The following is a 9,064-nucleotide window of genomic DNA, read 5'->3' on the forward strand; positions in this document are numbered from 1 at the left end:
TACTGGATACATGCCTGCGGAGTTGATGTATGGGCAAAAACCTGTCATGCCTATTGAAATTTGTGCTCTCACTTGGAGTGTTCTTCCGTGGCATGAGAATTTATCAAGGGAAGAGCTGTTAGCCCTTCGGATCCGTCAACTAGAGAGAAGGACAGAAGATGTGCAGCTAGCCGTTGATCATTTGAAGGCAGCTCGTCTCAGAAATAAGGACAGGTTTGATTTAAGGCATCGCTTGAGGCCTAGAGCCATAAAAGAAGGTGATTGGGTTCTAGTCTATGACAGTAGTCTAGAAAATCAGCATAGTAGCATGAGAAAAATGGTTCAAAGATGGTTTGGACCGTATGAAGTGAAAAAGGTTTTTGACAATGGTACCTATGAGCTGGCTGAGTTAGATGGAACAACATTGAGGGTGCCTATTGCTGGAAAACGAGTCAAGATTTTCAAGAGAAGAGAAGATGAAGAATATGCACTTGAAGCATTGACAGAAGAAGAGCAGATAGGAGAAAGACAAGCAGAAGAGACAGAAGACATAGATGATGAAGCTGATGGAGAAACAGGTCTACTAGAATCAGAAGATGGACTTGACCTGTTTGTGGAGTTGAATGATCCTGGTTAGTTGGCACATCCGGAGGATGCGCAGGTTTAGAGGGGGTGGATGTCGTGTTGCTGCGCATCCGAGTCGTATACACCTCCATTTCTTTTGTTGTGCATTTGTGTTAATTTCCGCGTGTGATTCATTGTTTGTGTGATGCATTTTAATAATCCGCATCCAATGTATATATTCCCTTAGTGCATGTGTATGATTTTGTTTGGATGCATGATGTGCGTGTATTAGCAAAATATGAAAAACTGATGCCAAAGGATCTTTGTCCTGCTGCTATTTGTTCTAGCTCTATGTGCAATGACAGTCTTTAAGATCACCACATGCTATACATCTCGGTATGAAGGTCAAAAACCAGGAACTTCAGGGTTGAGGAAAAAGGTTACTGTTTTCAAACAACCAAATGAAGTCACTTTTGTTTCTGCAGTCAAAGTTTGCTCCAACATGACAGCCTTGGTGCAAGTGTTTTGAAGATATGCTACAAGAAGGACATTTAAAGGAGGAAGCAGAGTTGCTGCAAGATATGCCTCTTGCAAATAATCTTGTTGCTTGGATGTCAATGTTAAATTAATGCAAAAGGCATGGTGACATATTGCTAGCACAGCAATGCTTTGACAAAAATTATGCTCATGTCAGACCTTTAAAAAAGTGCTGGAATGCGGGAAGAAGCTAATGAGATACAGAAGATGCGACAATGTTCCATGAGATTACATAAGAAGCTAGGAGAAGCTTTTGTTGAAATTGACCACAGACTCTATGGTTTTGTGGCAGGAGACAAAAGCTGCATGGATTCTCGAGACATATACACAAAAATCAAGAGATTGGAGTCTCAGATAAATGAGGAAGGTCGCTTGCCTAATTTTGACATGTGAACAAGAAAAAGAAAAACTAAAAACAGAGGAGAAAACGAAGGGGAAAAAAAGACTAATTCGAGAGAGAATTCGAATAGCGGATGGAGGGAAGAACAGACGGCCTGTGGAGGATACATGGGGGAAAAAAGAATTTGAATGGGGAGCTTTTTCTATCTCTTTTTTCTCTCGGTCTGTTTGGTGTCTGTGTGTGGTCTACCTGTGTACCGCGGGTCTGCATTTTCTGCCTCAGGGCTTTTCCGAGATGGTGGCAATTGTTGAAGACTGCGAGACCAGATCAGGTCGCCAGGGAACAGGGAATCCGAGATTCTCTGCAGAATCATAAACGGGGCGTATTCTTGATTGCTAGCAAAAAGATAACTGGGGAATGTTTTCTCATATGAGGCAAAGAGAGGGAGCTCTCTTTTGATGGGAACAGCCTGTTTTTGGTAAATCTCTCTGACTCTCATGACTCGGCTTCAGCAAAGACAGACGTCTTCCGTAGTTATGGCGAAAACTTGAATACCTTAAGGCTTACACACAGACAGAAGAAGAAGCAACCATCATGTATCTCATGTTTTATACTAACAAGAATGGCGAAAAGGTCTACACGCTGCAGAAAGAGTCTCCGCTGGGCACTCCCACTCAATCAGCGCATCCAGCTCGTTTCTCTCCAGAAGACAAGTTCTTGAAGCACCGTGTTGTATTGAAGAAGAACTTTGGCCTGCTACCCACGCAAACACCCATGCCAGCCTACTAGTTGTCTGATAATACAACGTATTCTTTGAACTACTTCATGGAGCAAACATCCTGGTACAACGATTTGGTCTTGGACCTCTTCTTCCCTGCAAAGTGGTCCCGTACACCACCCAGACATGGTTGAAGAATTACATTGCCGAGGTCATCTTATACTTTGTGGCAGGCGATCTCTAGTGTTGGTACATCTACTATTGGAAAAAGCTTGTGTATTTCCAGGCTATGCCTTTATATGTTTCCTTGTCTACAGCATCAGAATACATGATTGAACAAGGCTGGACTAAGTGTTATCCTAAAATCAGCCATATTGGATTGCTTCACTACATAGCATGGTCGATTGTTTACCTTATGGTAGTAGAGTTTGTCATTTATTGGATGCATAGAGGTTTACATGATTGCAGACCCCTCTACAAATGACTACATGCAATACACCATATTTTCAACAAAGAGAACACTCTATCGCCATTTGCAGGGTTGGCATTTCACCCAGATAGGATTCAGCAGGCCTGTCCACATGTGATAGTAATTCTGTTTATACCGACCCACTTTATAACTCATGTTGCTCTCATATTTCTAGAGGCTGTTTGGATCACCAATATTCATGACTGTATCCATGGAAAAATTTGGTCAATCATGGGTGCAGGCTATCATACCATCCACCATACAACATACAGGCATAAATATGGGAACTTCCTGAAGCAGCAAAATCTCGTATGCATTTCTTGGCAGCCATGCTTATGTGGATGGATCTTTGGTCAATTTTTGTTGTTCCTGAAATGAGACAAACAGTGGCTATGGTTTTCAATTGAATACCCTTGATGCTCAAAAACAGGAGTTGGATTGCTGAAAATTTTTGCTAGTCTGATGTACCTGCTGCTGTTGTGATCTGAATTTGATAGAAGATCTCTGAAAGCATCTGAAATCAGATGTGTGGAACAACAGAAGGATCACTACACTAAAGGACATGCTTGACTGGATTATTAGTGCCATTATTCCGTTCAATGTAAAAGGCATTATACATCTGAATGTAAACAGTTTAAGAATTACTTCCACCTAGATGCAATGCTGACTAAGAGAAACTTCAGATTTTTCTGTACATGAGTTTCCTGTAACTCACCTGATAAGGAATATAGTGAACTTTGGCATCAAATATTTGAGTTTTTCTTGTTAGCCTCATTTCTTGCTGTATCTTGAACCCCGTGTTCTGCAGCCTTTGCGTGAACTCTGTGACAACGTCTTAGCGGTCCATCGGAACGAATGTCTAGAAAACTCCACCCGGCACTCCCATGAAATGTTACGGGTTTTGCGATCTAGGTCTTTCCGCATCTGCCACGTAGCGGAAGTATCCTGGCCTTTCCCACTTAGGATCGACCGTAATTTGGGTTTTCGTGATTGGTCATTAGCTAACAACAACTAGCATCAGACCCGAGCGAACTACTTTACGCAGAAACGCCAGGTCCGAAGTGGATTCACGCTGCACTTGGTTCAAGGAGAATGGGAAATGAGAGGGATGCAAGGCTCAACCTCTCTGCCATAAGGCATAGTCCCATTTTGTTCCCCTAAAACAACGTAAATCGGGTAAGACGTAACTCTAGGTCATCGCTCTCATTATTCATTTTGATGATGATGATCATCCCGCTGTTCTTCGAGATTTTTGAGAAAAGTTCCCGGCTAACCGGGACCCATGGCCCATCCTCCGCACTTTCCTCGGTTTGGTTTTAGTTATGTAATTATCTAACACATTAATTTGTTATATAACAATCAGCTTCTTTAATTAATCCCGTTAAGCATTGGTTCCTTCACGTAATCTTATCACGTGACATAGAAAAACAATATCAAGCAAGTTCTTTTTTTTACATTTCATCATTTTATCTGTGAAATACAAGGAGTTCCGCCCGTAGGCTTGTCCATAATCCGCTCACAGGCTATCCAGTAATCCCCATGGATCACTATTCCAAGCTTCCACTCGTAAACTAGTATGCGGACCTCGAGATCCAATCCCGAGTCACGTTAGCCTCTTGGGCAAGACCCAGAAGGCTAGGGATTTACGGCTAGATCCCCCCCTGCCACCCAAGCGTCCTCCTACTCCAAGTAGAGCTCAACGGAGAGACCTCTCGCGGCGGGGTTCGGTCCACGTTCCAGACGCGGTGAACAACCCCCTTGGTTAGGGTTAGGCAGGTAGTCAGGGGTAACTAAAACTGCCTCTTCCTTCAGGCCTTTAACCTGAAGTATAGATACTCATTTAATTTGTAATTCATAATTCAAACAAAGACCTAAAATCTCTAGCAAGCAAAAACATTTCCATTAATCAACCGTGTTTTTTGGCAAACTGCTAAGGAAGTGTTCTTTTCTTTTGAGTGTATCAGCACTCGTTCCCAAGGTGTCTTGTAAATTGGCAAGATCCTTTACATTTCGGTGTAGGGCGTACCTTATTAACCCAACTTGGTCAACTCTAAAGTTCCTTAGATATGCTAGTTCCGGTTTACAACTTTCCTTATTTAGAAGGATATCCAAAAATACGTCCTTTTGCAAGATAACTTGCGTAGGGATCTGCCATCCTTGATGAGGGTTTTTACCCTTTCTCCTTGTGAATCAATCACAATGTCGGGCCTAGGGTTTCTTTTTAAGGATTTAGGGGACAGCCCTAGCTCTTTATCTTTACGAAATTTTTTTTGACCCTACAATAAGGAAAGTAGTCAAGTGCTTAGGGTATGAATATTTCTATGTTTAGATTGGTTTGGATATCTTTTGGAAGGTAATATTAATTGTCTTGTCACAGTTTTGCTATCCTTGTGACAATTTACTTTTCAGTCAATACAGTTCAAATTAAACTTCCTTTTTCCTTGCAGATGAACTCATGCCAAATAACAAATATTTCCCTTGCTATGATGTGCAATTAGCAATGACAACTTCCTAGTAACTTGAGCAACAAAAGAAACCTTTCATGAATTTAATCATTTACAATGATTTGTTGCGAAGGGTATAAGACTAATGGTGCAAGATATAATTTCTATACCTTTAGGATTTAACTAAAATAAACTACTATAGTAAATGGGTAATCTTGCTCATAATTTATAATGCTTGATGCAATTCGAAGGAAACTAAGTTCTATACATTATCATTCATTCAAATAAACTAAACTCCTTCATTACAAGTAACTCAGACAAATATATCCTATCCCTAACAATTTCTCTTTGCATGATTAACTTAAAACCGAATTAAAGCCAAGAAGAAAAAACCTGGTTTTGGGGTGAGATATCCACATGGATACCGGGAGATGATCCTCCCACGGCTACGACTTGGACTTTCTTAGGAGGCATCGCAAATGTGGTCCGTCAAACGTGGAAGCAGCTTTACAACTCCTCCTTAGAATTTCACCATCGCTCCCTTGCACCGTTCGTCAAAAGTAGTTTTTGGAAGGCTCCCTCCTTGAATTCGGGAATTTTAAAGGGTGTTTTAGAAACTTTTACAACTAAGACCCATTGAAGCCATGGGGAAGGCTTAATGGCCTTTGTAAGCTCGCACGAACGAGAATAACAAGGTGTGGAAAAGACACAAGGTGTAGGAGAGCTTTAAGGGAAAATAATAGCCGTAAAGGTTATAAGTAAGGGTCTAAGGACCCTTAGGCAATTTAGGAGAAAAGGGGCTTATGAGGGTTTACACACCTAGGGGGGGAAATGATTCCGAGGCCAATGAGGAAGGCTAATTATTTTTTTTTTAAAAACACGGGGGTTGGGTTCCAACTATGGGAAGGGTTATATAATGCTTTAAACATAGGGGGTAATAAAAAGGGTTTTGTAAGGCACATGAAGGGGGTGAAAAGGGTTTTTGAAGCCCGTAAGAAAGGGCTTAAAGGTTAAATCACAGGGGGGGTGGGTTCGAAGCTAGGGAAAAGGGGCTTTTAGGGATTATACACAGGGGGAAAAGTAATAAGACCCTTAAGGCCTTTATGCTCTTGGGGGGAGTGACACCAAAGTGAAGGGAAGGGTTTTTTTTTGCACAAGGGTGAAAGGGGGCTTAAGGTTTTTTTAAAAACCCGGGAGGGGGGGGGTGAAAGGGGCTTAAGAGAGCCCCCCCTTGGAAGCTTATGAGCTTCTAGACTACCATGTGGGGGGTAATAAGGCCATCAGTTGACGGCTCAACCAGACAGCAGTGGCGGGCGCAAACTGACAGCAGGGCGATGGCTTCGATGGCGTCTCCTCCTTCAGTAGCACCATGGCATCCTCCTCTGTTCCTTTAGGCGGCACAAGCGCAGTTGCTCTCTCCCATGGCAAGATCCCCTCACTCCTCACGTATATCCAGCCCCCCCCTATGGCAGCGCCTCCTCTTATTTAAATAGGGGAGGGGAGGGAGATGCTTCCTCTCCAACGTGTCGCGAGGCATGGCCACAACACCCTGCGAGCTCCCACCGAGGAGCTTCCACATGGTTTCTATTCCTTCCCCTCCAGCACGACTGTCGACTGGGGGGGAATAAGGAAAAAAAATTTTGCATTTATCGTCAAGAAATTAATAAAATTGCCTTAACATTATCCCCCTTTCCTATAAGGGGTAGTTCACACGAGGAAGGAGATGTAGAACTTTACAAGGAAAAATAAGGATCTTTAGTTGACCCTGCCCCACAGACCTGACCCCCAGGACACAACCTTGAGCACCCCCAATACCCACTTTGACCATTAGAACCTTAGAGACCAATCAAACTTAGAGCAGAATAGAAAACGCAGCATAGACCTTCAAAAAGACCATAGAATAGCCGGGAACCGAACGTAGAACTCAAATCAGGCTAAGAATGTGGAGAGAAACAGAGTGGAGTTCGCATTAAACGCTTTCTGCATCAGCACTTCACTCTTGTGCTCCACTAAGTTTGCACTGCAAGAAAAGAGAAAATCTTGTTTTTGCACCAAGTACCACGAAAGCACTAAGCATAACATGTGAATAAGGATTGCAGCTGCTTTCAAATAACAAGAAAGACATCAGGATATCTAATAACATTAAGGAACCCACTAGTAGGAGAAGATCCCAAGACTTAGACAGGTGCCTGAGTGCCCTACTAGTAGGACCTGGAGAAGACACAAAGACACGAAAAGCAATAATATAGAGGATTGGACACTGCCGAGCTGTTTGGATTTATTAACAACCTCGTGGAGTTGGAAGCAGAAACAATGTCCAGATCAAGGAGGCGAATGAGGAGAGGACCAATTAGACTTAGGAGAATTTCCAACCTCAGTCTAGGAACTGGTCCACAACTACGATCTACTCACTAGGACCGTGATCTAGGGCAGACTTGTAGAGGAAGTGATAGCAAACCTGAAAGAAGAGAGAAGAGCAATCAAGAGAGCGCTAGAAGGCATAATTGCCTACAACCATGAGCAAAGGGCTAGAAGGCTATAGCAAGATGTAGATATGTACGAGGCTAGATGAGTGTCAGACCTAGCTGGAGCGGCCAAATCTGGATCGAATGTAGAGAGGGAACAGGCAACAGAGGCTAACATGACATTGAGTGAATTGGTAGCAAAGTGACTCTTGGACAATACGTCCGTTGAACAGAGCGCTACTGCCCTAGCCACCGCGCTACTATCGGGATTGGGAGTCACGCAAGGGGCTAAAGGGCAGGCTAGAATCCCCATCGTAGCAAAACAACTAGCTAGATACGAACCTAGCAGTGACCTGTACAGCTTCATGGAGCAGTTCGAGCAAGTATGTGAGGCAAATGGTCTTACTGACCCTACGTAGCGAGCTCAAGCTTTCGGCATGTGCTTAGGCAATAAGGGGAGGACCTGGTATTCTAGTCTAGATGACGCAGAACGTACAAACTTTGTTCACCTTAAGGGCCTCTTCATCAAAAGGTTTTCGGAGGCAGGGTATTCAGATAATCTCATTCTTAGGTTGATGAATATCAGTCAAAGGGAGAAGGAAGACATTAGGAATTACGTCACTCAAGTGCGTAGCCTCTACAAGAGAATCCCTGCCAATGAGCGACCCACCGAGAGGGCAGTGTCTACAGTGTTCATAAACGGGATTTGGAGTGAGGAGCTCTACAAGGCTTTGGCCAGTAACTCCACCTTGCAACGAGACGTGCTAGCTAGAGTTTTTGAGGAGGCAATATGCGTAGATGATCAACTTAGGGAACGCAGCATGAGGACTACCAACCGAGAGAGTGCAAGCCAAAGGGACCCTGAGAGATCAACTACTTCGGGGGGAATAGCAACTGCTAGTGTGCAGGATAAGGAAAAGAGTGTAGACCACGACCAGGGGATGGCAAAAATGAGAATGGAGATTGCATGGTTGCAAGAGCTGGTAAGGAAGCCTGTGAGATCACATGTACAATGTATATACTACAGCGGCAATCACCTCCCAGTTGAGTGCCAAGATCCTAGATCTCGGCCGTGCTCAAATTGCGGTAGATTCGTGCATGATGCAGTGCATTGCAAAATGCCGAGGGGATTCCCATACACGCAGCAGTACAACCCTCCATACTTAGGTAATAGGCCACCCAATTTCTTTGGGAGGGGAGCCTAGTTAGCTCTCCCAAGACCGACTGACTCAAGACCTGCCGTACCTAGGCTGGAGGTGAACCCAACCGGTATACCCAGACCACCAGGGCCTTTTGTAACCCACCTATCTAGCGATGCTCCTGTTCACTTTGTGGAGGAGCCTAATGAGGAAGAAACATATGTCAACCCTTACATATCCTATGATGAGGAGGGCAACCCAGTCCTAATGGACTATCGACCGGTACCGATGATGGCTTTAGGAAGAGGAAGAGGCAGAGGCTTTGGAGGGCCAAGCCAAGATCCATTCACATAGTGGACTTGCGACCACCTAGGCCACATTTCATCACGCTGCCCAGAACGAGAATAAG

The 9,064-nt window shown here is 43.8% G+C and overlaps 1 pseudogene; it reads left to right on the plus strand.

Annotated features, from left to right (window-relative positions):
- The first annotated feature begins 2,014 nt into the window (after positions 1-2,014).
- On the plus strand, positions 2,015-2,985 carry LOC148017323 (delta(7)-sterol-C5(6)-desaturase pseudogene; annotated as a pseudogene).
- Positions 2,986-9,064: the final 6,079 nt, after the last annotated feature.

The sequence above is a fragment of the Lygodium microphyllum genome, chromosome 22, assembly GCF_053477565.2.
Source record: "Lygodium microphyllum isolate KBCC chromosome 22, Lygodium_microphyllum_v1.1.10, whole genome shotgun sequence".
Lineage (NCBI taxonomy): Eukaryota > Viridiplantae > Streptophyta > Polypodiopsida > Schizaeales > Lygodiaceae > Lygodium > Lygodium microphyllum.